The sequence below is a fragment of the Elaeis guineensis genome, chromosome 15 (genome assembly GCF_000442705.2).
Source record: "Elaeis guineensis isolate ETL-2024a chromosome 15, EG11, whole genome shotgun sequence".
Taxonomy (NCBI): domain Eukaryota; kingdom Viridiplantae; phylum Streptophyta; class Magnoliopsida; order Arecales; family Arecaceae; genus Elaeis; species Elaeis guineensis.
In genome coordinates this window covers 29,519,400-29,532,823 of record NC_026007.2, presented here as the reverse complement: position 1 = coordinate 29,532,823, position 13,424 = coordinate 29,519,400, and positions in this window count along the sequence as shown.

The following is a 13,424-nucleotide window of genomic DNA, read 5'->3' as shown; positions in this document are numbered from 1 at the left end:
AATTATCCTTGGTGCACTCTCTCCTTTTATTTTCTTTGCTTTCCTACTCCATTGAGGACAATGTAGATTAAGTTGGGGGGGAAGAAAATTAATTAAATCCTCGAGTATGGTCAGAAATAATTAGTTTTGTGTATCTAAATTTTATTTTGATTAAGAGTCAATTAGGCATCCTAAGCAATGAATGATTAACGGTCAAGATAATTTTAGAGATACTGAGGAATAAATTATTAAAAAAATCCAATGAATGGTAGAGTTTAGACTAGACCAAATTTTAAGAGTGATTCTACAACCCTCTTCTTACTGATCTCAATATAGAATCTGCTTCATGAGAGATTGGGTGGAAAGGTCGAGGTATGCAAAAAAATTTTTTAAAATTTTTATTTAAAAAAAAATATATTGGTTTCCTACTGAGTAACCGGGCTCCTTCACCTAAGTAAGCATTGTGGTTCGTATAAAAAGGTGGACAATGTTAAAAAAAAAAAATATATATATATATATATATATAGTGGACACTAAATTACAAAAAGATAATAAACCTCTCTCACATTAAGTTAGAAAATTTAAAGAGTAAAGTGGGGAGTTGGTGAAAGAAAAGCTCTTGAAATTTCTTTAGTTAATACTCAGCCACTAATTGGGTCAAATTGATAATCCAATGAAGTATCTCTTTAATGGTCTGATCAGGTATCATCTACCTTTTGGGATGCCTAACCTAACTTTTTATTCAAGATCGAGTCGGTACACAATGCTGATATATCTATTTTACTCGAGGATGAGCAAAATTCAAGTTTGAGGGTGTGATAAATACTTAATTTAAGTCATTTAAAGTAAAAAATTATATTTTATTTATTTTATTTATTAAAAATTTGATGCTTCTTTTTATATTTTACAGGAAAGGGATCGTCGATACAAAAAGTCCGATTCGCATATCAAAAAGACTCAAGTTTGAAGAAAATTAGACTTAAAACAAAATTAAAATAAAAGAAGGATGCATACGATATTAGAGAAAATGAAGATACCATGCAAGGAACCCAAAAAAGATATAGGCATCATTTTAAAGAAACAAAAGTTTCTTTTTGTAATCAAAAAGCCTAACAGAACGCACGGTAGTGCAGGAGCGTGGTGGGCACGGGCGCGGGGCAGTGCGGGCGCACGACGGGTGCGTGGCAGTGCGGGTGCGGGCACGCGGCATGGCAGGTTCGCAGAGAGTTGTGCTGGCAAACAGACGGACAGTAGATGGATCTAAAAATTAAGAAAAAAAAATATAATACTTGGAAATACTTCAAGAGGAAGAATTTGTATTTTCTTTATCTGCTTGTGAACTTTTCATCTCATCCATCCATCTTTTAGTCCTTAGTATTTTCTTTAGTCCCACATCTGAAAACTATGTAAAACTCCTCCCTCCTAATACCTATAAAAAGGCTCTTGTACTCCCATTTGAGGATTATCCTAGAAATTCTTCTAGAGCCTTACATAGAGGAAGAGAAAGGGACTATTCCATGAGCAGCTAGGCTAGCAGTCTCGGGAGTGAAAAAAAAAATTTATAACGACACAGAGTGCGTTTATTGTTCTAAACTTTCTTGTATTTCTTTATATGTAATAAAAATTATGCTTTTTATTTAAATCATCATGAGTTCTTTATTTTCTCTCTTTCATATGCTTTTATTTATGCTTTTCTGTTAGATTAATATTAAGACCAACTTTTACTTTTCGGAGACGCACCATAATCTACGGGTACGAGGCATGTTGAGGAAAGAAGAGTTGTTTACCTAGCACTTTTTGGAGACGCACCGTGATCTATGGGTACTGGGTGTGCCGAGGAAAGATAGGTATTTTTCCTAAGATTAATCGCATCTATTTAATTAAAAAAAAGAGATACAACTCTACTAGTGTAAAATTAATTCAAAACTCCCGAGCTCTTTATTTTTTAATTATATCAATTTTAAGATAATTTATTTTCTAAATCAAAACAATGCTTCTTTCTTTTCTTTTGCAATCTCAACTTAGCCCAAGGTCCCTGAGGATACGATCTCGACTCATCCTACCTACGTAGTGAGTAGAGTTATTTTTGGTGCTATCAATGACTACGCACCAGCATAATTAGACTAAATTAAACCCAACTTAATTAGGCTCAATAAAATTTTAATCAAATCAAAAATTGACTAAGCCCAATCCCTGATCAAATCAGGGATCAAACCACTTCGACGATTAGGTCAACACTTAATCTAATCGGGTCAAACCCAACAGAATCCAATTTAATTAGACTTGATTCAAAAATAATTACTCAATAAAATTGAGTTAATTAGCGATCAAATCACTAATTATACCTCTCATAAATACTGAGTCCAAATTCGATGGGCAATCGGGTATCAAAATCTATTGATATGAAACCTTGATCGAAGAGTCCCAAACCAGTGGGACTCTTGACCCCTGTACCCAAAATGTGTGGAACTCATGATTAGAGAATCCTGATTCTCGATCATAGAGTCTCAGACATGTAGAACTCATAGTCCATGAGCATTAGGACTCTTCATCAGCCATCAGATCAAATAGGAACCTCTAATGTGTGTGATTCCGTAGGTACGAACCTAAGTCGGTAGCACAGGAACCAATTCTTGTACTAATCGAAGTGACCATCTAGCAATGGTACCCGACGTTCGGATAGGTCGAATAGTCACAATCGCAACACTCAGAACCTATGTGAATATGGTTACTGTATAATTCATCCCTTTTGACCCCTGTGTTTAGGATGACTCAGGGTTAAACTGTTAACCCTGATCAGATCATCCGAATCGTGCTCAACTCAATCAATCCTGTGACTACTCACTAGGACTACCCTGGCCAAGATTTTGCTAAAATAAAATATGACTGTACACAGCTCCTGAACTGGAGTGGTCAATTCCATCTTGACACACACACTGACAAGTACTTGACTACACCCAGCATCCTTCCATCACTGAATTAGAAATTCAGGTAGTCCAGTGCCTAAGTGTAGTGAGTTGCTTGCAAGTCACCATGGCAGTCTCAGATTGGAGGGACAGTTATACCCATATCCCATCGGAGCAAATCTTGACAGCAGAAATAGCTCCGGAGTCGGTTACGTTTAGTGCAGATGTACCCTTACATCTCACCTGTATGCCATACCAGTGTTTTCACACTCCTTGGTTAAGAAGACAACCAACCTATATGGCACACAACGACCTATGCTTGATAAACGTTATTATCTTTGGTAACAACGTATCATTTGGTCGTGAACAGGTTTAAGGACTAAACGACAAATCCTCCTTTGTCGAGTCTAAATAGTCCTAAGGACTTCACCACAATACAGGAGTTCATTAGAAGATGAAACAGTTTATGATAAAAAATACTAAAATAACTTTTATTTATTTATAATTTATATACTAATACAAGAATGAGCACAACCATCAACAGGCTGATGATTGGCTTTGGGACACTATTTCCAACAATCTTCCACTTGGCCTAAAGCCAATCGGTGCAGTATCTAATACCCATCTTCGACTTGAAGTCGTCGAACTCCTTCACCACAATGACTTTAGTGAATGGGTCGGCTAGGTTCTCATTCTCATCGATCTTTTGAAGGTCGATGTCACCTCGATCCATGATTTCTCGGATGAGATGGTAGCGGTGCAGAATATGCTTCGTCCGTTGGTGTGCCTTTGGTTCCTTCGCCTGAGCAATGGCTCCAGAGCTATCACAGTAGAGCAGAACTGGACCAATAAGGGAGGGTGCTACTCCGAGCTCGATGATGAATTTTCTCAGCCACACCGCTTCTTTGACAGCATTTGATGCAGCGACATACTCCGCCTCACAAACTGAATCAGCCATAGTGTGCTGCTTGAAACTTTTCCAACAGACAGCCCCACCATTAAGGGTAAAAATAAATCCCAACACACTCTTGCTGTCATCATGATCAGACTGAAAACTAGAGTCTGTAAACCCTATAAGTCTCAAGTCCGATTCACCATAAACAAGCCACTGGTCCTTAGTATTTCTTAAATACTTCAGGATGGTTTTAACAACCTTCCAGTGATTCTCTCCTAGATCAGATTGGTATCTACTCACTACCCCTAGTGAGTATGCCACATCTGGTCATGTACATGTCATGGCGTACATGATAGATCCCATTGTCGAAGCATATGGAATTCTATCCATACGCTCTCTTTCTTAAGGTGTTGTCGGACAATCCCTCTTTGAGAGAGAAATTCCATGGCCTATCGGTAGATAGCCTTTCTTAGAATTCTCCATGCTGAACCTCTTCAGCATAGTATCAATGTACATGGACTGGGATAAGCCAAGCAACCTTTTAGATCTATCCCTATAGATCCTCATCCCTAGGATGTAGGAAGCTTCTCTCAGATCCTTCATGGAGAACTGTGACGACAGCCAAATCTTTATTCCCTGTAATGCAGGGACATCATTCTCAATTAAGAGAATGTCATCCACATACAATACAAGAAATACCACTACTGGACCATTAGCGCACTTATAAATGCAGGCCTCTTCTCCGTTCTTAACGAAGCCATACGTCTTGATCGTCCTATCAAAATGTATGTTCCAACCCCGAGATGCCTGCTTAAGTCCATAAATGGACCTCTGTAGCCTGCACACCTTAGACTCATCTATGGATGTGAACCTTTCAGGTTGTATCATATACACCTCTTCGTCCAGCTCTCCGTTTAGGAAAGCTGTCTTCACATCAATCTACTAGATTTCATAGTCCAGATGGGCAGCTATCGCAAGCATAATCCGAATGGATTTGAGCATTACCACAGGAGAAAATGTCTTGTCATAGTCTATACCATAATGTTGACGATATCCTTTGGCAACCAGACGGGCTTTATAGGTCTCCACCTTTCCGTCTGCGCCTCTCTTCCTCTTGAAGACCCACTTACACCCTATGGGTTTTACTCCTTCGGGTGGGTCAACCAATGTCCACACATCGTTGACCTTCATGGACTCCATTTCAGATTTCATAGCCTCTAGCCATTTCTCAAAGTCAGGTCTCTGCATTGCATCCATGTAGGTGATCGGATCCTCATCGTTTCATCAAGTTCGACAAGATCGCCGTCCCGGACCAAGAAACCATAGTATCTGTCTGGTTGACGTGGTACTCTACCAGACCACTTTAAGGGTGCAGGAACAATGGGCTGCGGATCTAATCTAACCAAATCTGATTCAGGTTCAGCAATTTGTGTCGATTTTTTCACCTGCCGAACTTTCTCAAGTTCGACCTCAGAGGCAACAGTCCCTTCACCAAGGAACTCCTTTTCCAAAAGGATTGTCTTAAGGCTGACAAACACCTTTTGCTCATCAGCTAGGTAGAAATAATATCTTTTGGTCTCTTTTGAGTACCCTATAAAATTACACTTGTCAGACCTAGGTCCAAGCTTGTCCGTAATTAAATATTTAACATAAGCCGGACACCCCCAAATCCTAAGATGCGAGAGTACTGGCTTACGTTCTATCCATATCTCATATGGCGTTTTGGTTACAGACTTACTCAGAACCCTATTTAGAAGGTAACAAGCCAATTTGAGTGCAAATCCCTAGAGGAAGATTGGCAGACCAACAAACCCCATCATGGATTAAACCATGTCCTACAAGGTCCGATTCCTCCTTTCAGACACACCATTATGCTGTGGTGTTCCAGGAGGAGTCCACTGAGAGAGAATCCCATTCTCCCCAATATATGTCAGAAACTCGTTGGAAAGGTATTCACCTCCTCGATAAGATCGAAGAGTTTTAATATACTTTCCAGTTTATTTTTCTATCTTATTTCAAAATAGTTTGAACATTTCAAACGACTCCGACTTATACTTCATTAAGTAGACATACCCATACCTCGATAGGTCGTCTGTGAAGGTTATGAAGTAGAAATATCCATCTCTTGCACTTGAGCTCATGGGTCCACATACATCAGAATGTATCAGACCCAAGAGTTCACTGGCTCGCTCACCTTTTCTAGTAAAAGGTGACTTGATCATCTTCTCAAGAAGACAGGACTCACAGGTTGGAAGTGATTCACAATCACGTACTTCAAGAATTTCTTCTTGAGCCAATCTGTTTATCCTGTTCTTATTGATATGACCTAGCCTACAGTGCCAAAGGTAGACTTCTGACACATTATCTATTCTAGGGCATTTACCGGAGGTTTGAACCACATTAACAGGCTGTGATAGTAAGTAAATTCCATTATTTAGTTGTCCAACAAATATTGTAACACCATTCAAAATGATATTGCAAATATTTCTTTTTATTAAAAATTTATAATCGTACATGGCCAAAAGGCCTACAGAAATAATATTTAATAAAAAATTTGGACAATAGTGACATTCACTCAGAATTACATTATGAGAATTGATTACAAGGTTTATGATTTCTAAAGCTAGAACTGGAACTTTGCTTCCATCTCCAACGTTCAGGAACCTCTCGTCTTCATCAAATCTCCTACTGACCTGCAGATCCTGCATCGAATTGCAAATATGATAAGGGCTTCCGATATCCAATACCCAGGCAGTAGTATCACAAATGAAAAAGTTGCAAGGTGTTATCATATAATTACCTTGCTTCTTTGGCCTATTCGGGTCCAGAGAGGCAATGTATAGAGGACAGTTCCTCTTCCAGTGCCCCTGCTTCTTGCAAAAGAAGCACTCTGCCTGACTTTGGTCGGGCTTGCGCTTCTTGGTCTGACCCTGTGCAGACGTCCCAGCATGTGACTGCACCTTCTAATTCTTCTTCTTCTTCTTCTTCCCTTTCTTAAAGGGTCGACGACCAGAAGAAGACCCTCCCACAATATTCACTGACTCCTTATGGAGCTGGTGGTCCTTCTCAAAGTTCTGCAGCAACCCCAACAAGCCATGGTAGTTCACTGCAGGCTTTGTCATTCGAAAATGAGTAAGGAAGGGGAGGAAGGACTTGGGCAAAGAATTAAGGATCGCATCCTTACCGAGCTGCTCGTGCAAGGGAAAGCCTAGTTTACTTAGGCGCTCAATCATTTCGATCATGTACAGTACATGATCAGTGACTGAGGCCCCATCCCTCATTCGAGCATTGAAAATGTCACAACTAATTTTGTGCCTTTCAACATCGTCAGGTGTGCCTAAGGAGTCGTTCAACATTTGAAGCATCTCTTGTGGCTGGGCGTTCTCAAACCTATGACTGAACTCATCATTCATTGCCGCCAGCATTATGCATCGAACGGTGGTGCGATCATTGAGCCACTTTTGGTAAGTGTCTCAGACCATCCCTCTAGCATTCGAGACTGGCTCCTCGAATGTCGGATCCGTTACTACATAAAGGATCCGCTCATGCTCAAGGATGATTTTTAATTTTCGATACCAGCTATCGAAATTAGGTCCCATGATCTTGTCATTATCTAATAATGACTGAAGCAACAGGATAGTGGCCATAGCTGCATAAAAGAAAACCAGACCTATATTAGTACATAAATTATTAATACTAAAGACTTAGACTTTAGTCTAAAGTTTCTCCCAGTATTTTTATGAACTGGTAGCCTCAACCTCCAATTCGAAGAATTATTTTAATTCCTTAGTGGGTACTAGAATCCACACAGACTACACACGAGCCCAACTTTGGTTGGTCAACCCATGTGCATCTATGGGTAGGTTCATAACAATTATTTCTCTAAACAACTTCTAGTAATTAATTTTGCCCCAGAACCTAATCAATAGGCTTTGGCCTCCACTGAAAAGATCTGGTTAGGTCCAACCATTAACATAACTTTATTTGGTGAATCGGACCAATAAATGATTAGGTCCGACTTTGGTCGGCCAACCTGACCACCATCAGAAAAACTCAACCAAATTATCATTCTATGAATGATAATTCCATTAGTCAATAAGCACCAGGCCTTTGGGCCTCCAGTGATTATTAAACTAGTGGACTCATTATCACTCACTTAATGGGAGGCTATGACTTAGTTATCACTATAACTTAATCATTTTAAAGACCTAATAATTTTTAAAGATTTTATTAAGTGAAGGAAGAGAAAAAATTAACCAGCCAATTTCAATCCTCCCACTGACTTCACCAAGTCAGATTAAAAAAAGATTTAATTAAAGCCGGCATTAGGAGCACCTAAATTAGTCACACTGATTTACCTAATGACATGGGTGAGCCCTAATCACCAAGTGATCTAATCAAAACCTAACTCACCAGGTTGGCCAGGTAAGTGAGATCAGTGGTGGGGATATGCCATTAACTCGTCAGAGATCGAATCAATGCGAGTAGCTCCCACTTAAGAACCACTGGTCAAACTGCCAAACTTACCTTAGACACCAACCGGTTTATTAGTTTTAATTTGATCAACTTAGTAAATAGGGTTCCACCACGTAGCCATGAATTAAGTCCATCTTGGTCTAGTTAAAGACATGGACCCATTCAACTACAACTATTGGAGTTGAGTCTAGAGTGTCCTTGACCTAATCTAATTCAACTTTTGATTAGATTTGACCAATTACTCTAATTTAGTCCATTTCTTTAAGCTAACCTTAGGTCTAACCCAATTATGGACCTAATCCATCTAACCCATTGACCCACAAGTTTATGTAATTATCTTAGATCTTAATTCATAATTCTAGACCAACTTGACAACACTTAATTCCTTTAATTAAGTATTTGGGCTGATGGGTCAGGGTTTGGTATTTCAAAAATAATTTTTAAATTTGAAAGGTTTTATTTTCTGTTCACCAAATATGTTAACTCATTTCACAAACAGATCGGCACATTTCATAAACAGCAATCCTATTGCTAATTACATAATACAAAATAACTCAATCAAAATAAATCATGAATATTCCTTTAGATCTAATCTAACACATTCATGATAAATTTTATAATTAAACCTTTACAATAAAATCTTTTCACTGCTTCACCTGCATGGGATATAATTACAGCGGCACCCCTACCGCCATAGGAGAACCCCATCGAATGGGAGGAGAGGGCCTTTAAACCCTACTTTTCTCCTATGACCGGATGACCATGGCAACCAACCCAATTAGATTACTTGCTACTTAGATCAAGAATATCTAAATATACCAATTTCAAAATTTAAATTTCAAATTTTAAATTTCAAATTTTAAATTTTAAATTTCAAATTTCAAACAAATTTCAAATTTTAAATTTCAAAATTTTGAATTTTAAATTTTGAATTTTAAATTTTGAATTTTAAATTTAAAATTTCAACCAAATTTCAAATTTCAAATTTTTAAATTTCAAATTTTTGAATTTTGAATTTTGAATTTCAAAATTCAAAATTCAAATTTTGAATTTTAAATTTTAAATTTTTAAATTTTGAATTTTGAAAAAATTTTAAAATTTAAAATTTAAATTTTAGATTTTAAATTTAAACATTTAGATTACAACTTAATCTACGCATGCAAATATATATATCATATTTTAGAACCCACTCTGATACCATTTGAAGTAAAATTTGAGTGTAGGGGTAAAATGATAATTTTAAAATTTTTTTAAAATAATTATTTTATAGTAAAAATTATTAATTAATCTAATTAATTAATATATATTTATCTTATACCAAGATCTAAATATGATATATAGCATGCAAGCATTTAAATTTGAAATTCAAACTTCTACAGTAAATAATTTACTGCTATGTGTTCAGAACACATTACTTTTGTGCGGGTAGTTGATCGCCGCAACCTGATCACTGTCGGGAGAGTCTGATCATCGTAATATAGTCACATAATATGTCTGGCCTCTGTAGATCATCCACATGAAGCTTCCGATCTGATTGGCTCCTCATGAATGCTAGTTCGTGACTTCACCTTTTTGATGGTCGATGTTGATCGAACTCTTTCGATCGATGTCTGCTGACTCTTCGGATGCTCCAGATCATCAATAAAGATGGTAGAGAGGTTGATGATGCTCTTTCTGAAGTTTGGTAGGCTCACGACACTCGTAGCTCACGTTCTCACTTCTCGAACACTAAGCCAAAACCCTAGGGTACACAAAAAAAGCTTGCGCCCACTTCTCTTTTTTTTTCTCTTCTTTTCTTTTCTTTTCTCATGTAAGAAACCTCTCTCACGCCACCCTTTTTTCTTTGATGCTCTGTGCACACACCTTCTCTTATCTCTTTTTTTTAAAACAATGCAAGACCGCATCTTTGCAGCATTTTTACCGTGTGAGAGGATAAAGATAAGTGGTTGCTCATTTGAATTCAAATCGAATTTGAATTCAAATGCCAACCAACTCATTCCTATCCACTCTATGCATGAGAAGAGAGGAGGCATGGCTTCTCTTGTGCATGGAGAATTTACACGAGAAACTCTTTCTCGTGTAAAACAAATGGCGCAAGGATAAGGCTAGGTAGCGCATGGATTGGTTGCTCATTCAAATTCAAACTTTCTTTTGAATTTGAATGGCCAACCAACCATCTTTATCCACCCATATGGCACACAAATGTGGGGTGTGGGAAGGCCTTTGCGTGAGAGAAAATTCACAAGAAGTTGCTCTCATGAATTCAAATGAGCGCAGAAGAAGTGAGGTGGCACAGGGAGTTGAATTCAAAAGGTGGTTTGATCATAATTGAATCAACCTAATCAAAATAGGTTAAGCATAATTAGATTAAATTAATTAGGCTCAATAGAATCCTAATCAAATCAGAAATTGACTAAGCCCAACCCCTGATCAAATCAGAAATCAAACCACTTCGACGATTAGGTCAACACTTAACCTAATCGGGTCAAACCCAACTGAATCCAATTCAATTGGACTTGATCCAAAAATAATTACTCAATCAAATTGAGTTAATTAGTGATCAAATTACTAATTATATCTCTCATAAATATTGAGTCCAAATTCGATGGGCAATCGGATATCAAAGTCCATTGATATGAAACCTTGATCGAAGAGTCCCAAACCAGTGGGACTCTTGACCCCTGTACCCAAAATGTGTGGAACTCATGATCAGAGAATCCTGATTCTTGATCACAGAGTCTCAAACATGTAGGACTCATAGTCCACGAGCATTAGGACTCTTCATCAGTCATCAGATCAGATAGGAACCTCTAATGTGTGTGACCCCGCAGGTTCGAACCTAAGTCGGTAGCACAGGAATCAATTCCTGTACTAATCGAAGTGACCATCTAGCAATGGTACCCAATGTCTGGATAGGTCGAATAGTCACAATCGCAACACTCAGAACCTATATGAATATGGTTATTGTATAATTCATCCCTTTTGACCACTGTGTTTAGGACGACTCAGGGTTAAACTGTCAACCCTGATCAGATCATCCGAATCGTGCTCAACTCAATCAGTTTTGTGACTACTCACTAGGACTACCCTGACCAAGGTTTTGCTAAATTGAAACATGACTGTACATAGCTCCTGAACTGGAGTGGTCAATCCCATTTTGACACACGCACCGACAAGTCAAGTACTTGACTACACCCAGCATCCTTCCGTCACTCAATTAAAAATTCAGGTAGTCCAGTGCCTATGTGTAGTGAGTTGCTTGCAAGTCACCGTGGCAGTCTCTGGTCGGAGGGACAGTTATACCCATATCCCATCGGAGCAAATCTTGATAGTAGAAATAGCTCTGGAGTCGGTCACGTTCAATGCAGATGTATCCTTATATCTTACCTGTATGCCATACCAGTGTCTCCACACTCCTTGGTTAAGAGAACAACCAACCTGTATGGCACACAACGACCTATGCTTGATAAATGTTATTGTCCCTGGTAACAATGTATCATTTGGTCGCGAACAGGTTTAAGGACTAAACGACAAATCCTCCTTTGTCGAGTCTAAATAGTCCTAAGCACTTCACCACAACACAGGAGTTCATTAAAAGATGAAATAATTTGTGATGAAAAATATCAAAATAATTTTTATTTATTTATAATTTATATACTAATACAAGAATGAGCACAACCATCAACAGGCTGACGATTGACTTTGGGACACTATTCCCAACAGTTGGAAAGTCAGTGTAGGACAGTATTGAGCAGCACTCGCATACAGATGATTTGCCTTCTATTTCGACCTCGGATCGTGTTCAGTTTGAGGTGGAGATGGGTAGGCATGGTCATACACCTATGGTGGGTCAGTGAGGAAATGACTTTGTCCAGGAGGAGGTACAGAGGTAGCCACAAGTAGCAAACTTGCAAGACGATGCAAGGGGAGTGGCACTGTATAAGCCGAAATACACTGTTCGTAAATCGATGCGATATGGCATTGATGAGACTATCTCTTATGCTCTCATCACTACCCATAGAGATCCAGAGACCTTTGAAGAGGCCATGGTGAGTTCGGATCGGAAGAACCGGACATGGTAGTTGGTGGATCTACCAAAAGATGCTCGATCCATTGGCTCCAAATGGATTTTCATCAGAAAAGAGGCACCTTTAGAGCAAGGTAGAATAAGGTACAAGGCTAGGCTAGTAGTCAAAGGATACTCGTAGAGAGAGAGTATTGATTATTCAGAGATTTTCTCTCCAGTTGTTAGGCATACATCCATCAGGGTCCTTTTGAGCATAGTTGCTGCTTAGGATCTGGAGCTAGAGCAGATGGATGTCAAGATAGCATTCTTCCATGGGCATTTAGAAAAGAGCATTTATGTGGAGTAGCCATAGGGGTTCAGGGAGCCTGGGTCAGAGGAAAAGGTTTGTTTGCTGAAGAAGTCACTATATGGGTTAATGTAGTCTCCGAGATAGTGGTACCAACAATTTGATACTTATGTGAGGAGCATTGGCCTTTCTAGGTGTGATCATGATCCATGTATGTATGTGAGATCTCTAGAGGATGGATCTAGGATGTATTTACTCTTATATATAGATGACATATTGATAGCATGCAAGAGTAAGGAAGTTGTGCAGAAGTTGAAGGCAGCTTTGTCTCGGAAGCTTGAGATGAAGGATTTGGGGCCTACAAAGAAGATCCTAGGTATGGAGATCATCAAAGATAGAACCAGGGGTCTGCTACATTTATCTCAAGGAGGTTACATAAAGAAAGTCTTGGAGAAGTTTGGGATGGAGGCCAAATCGATGGAGCTGCCACTTATCGGGCAATGTCAGACTCTCAAAGACTATGTCATCATAAACTTAGGTGGAGGCTCAAGAGATAGAGAGAGTACCATATGCCTCTAGTGTGGGAAGCATTATGTACACCATGGTATGTTGTAGGCTAGATTTAGCTCATGCAATGAGTCAGGTGAGCAGATTTATGGCAGAAACTGGCAGGAAGCATTGATGAGCACTGAACAGTATCTTCAGATATTTGACAGGTTCAATTGGAGTTGGCATTTGCTATGGTCAGTGAGAAGGTGTTAAGAAATACTCCAATATGTTCAAAGAGGCTCCAGTGCTGATAGAGGGATTTGTGGATGCAGATTTTGGTGGAGATGTGGATACTTGGCATTTGAT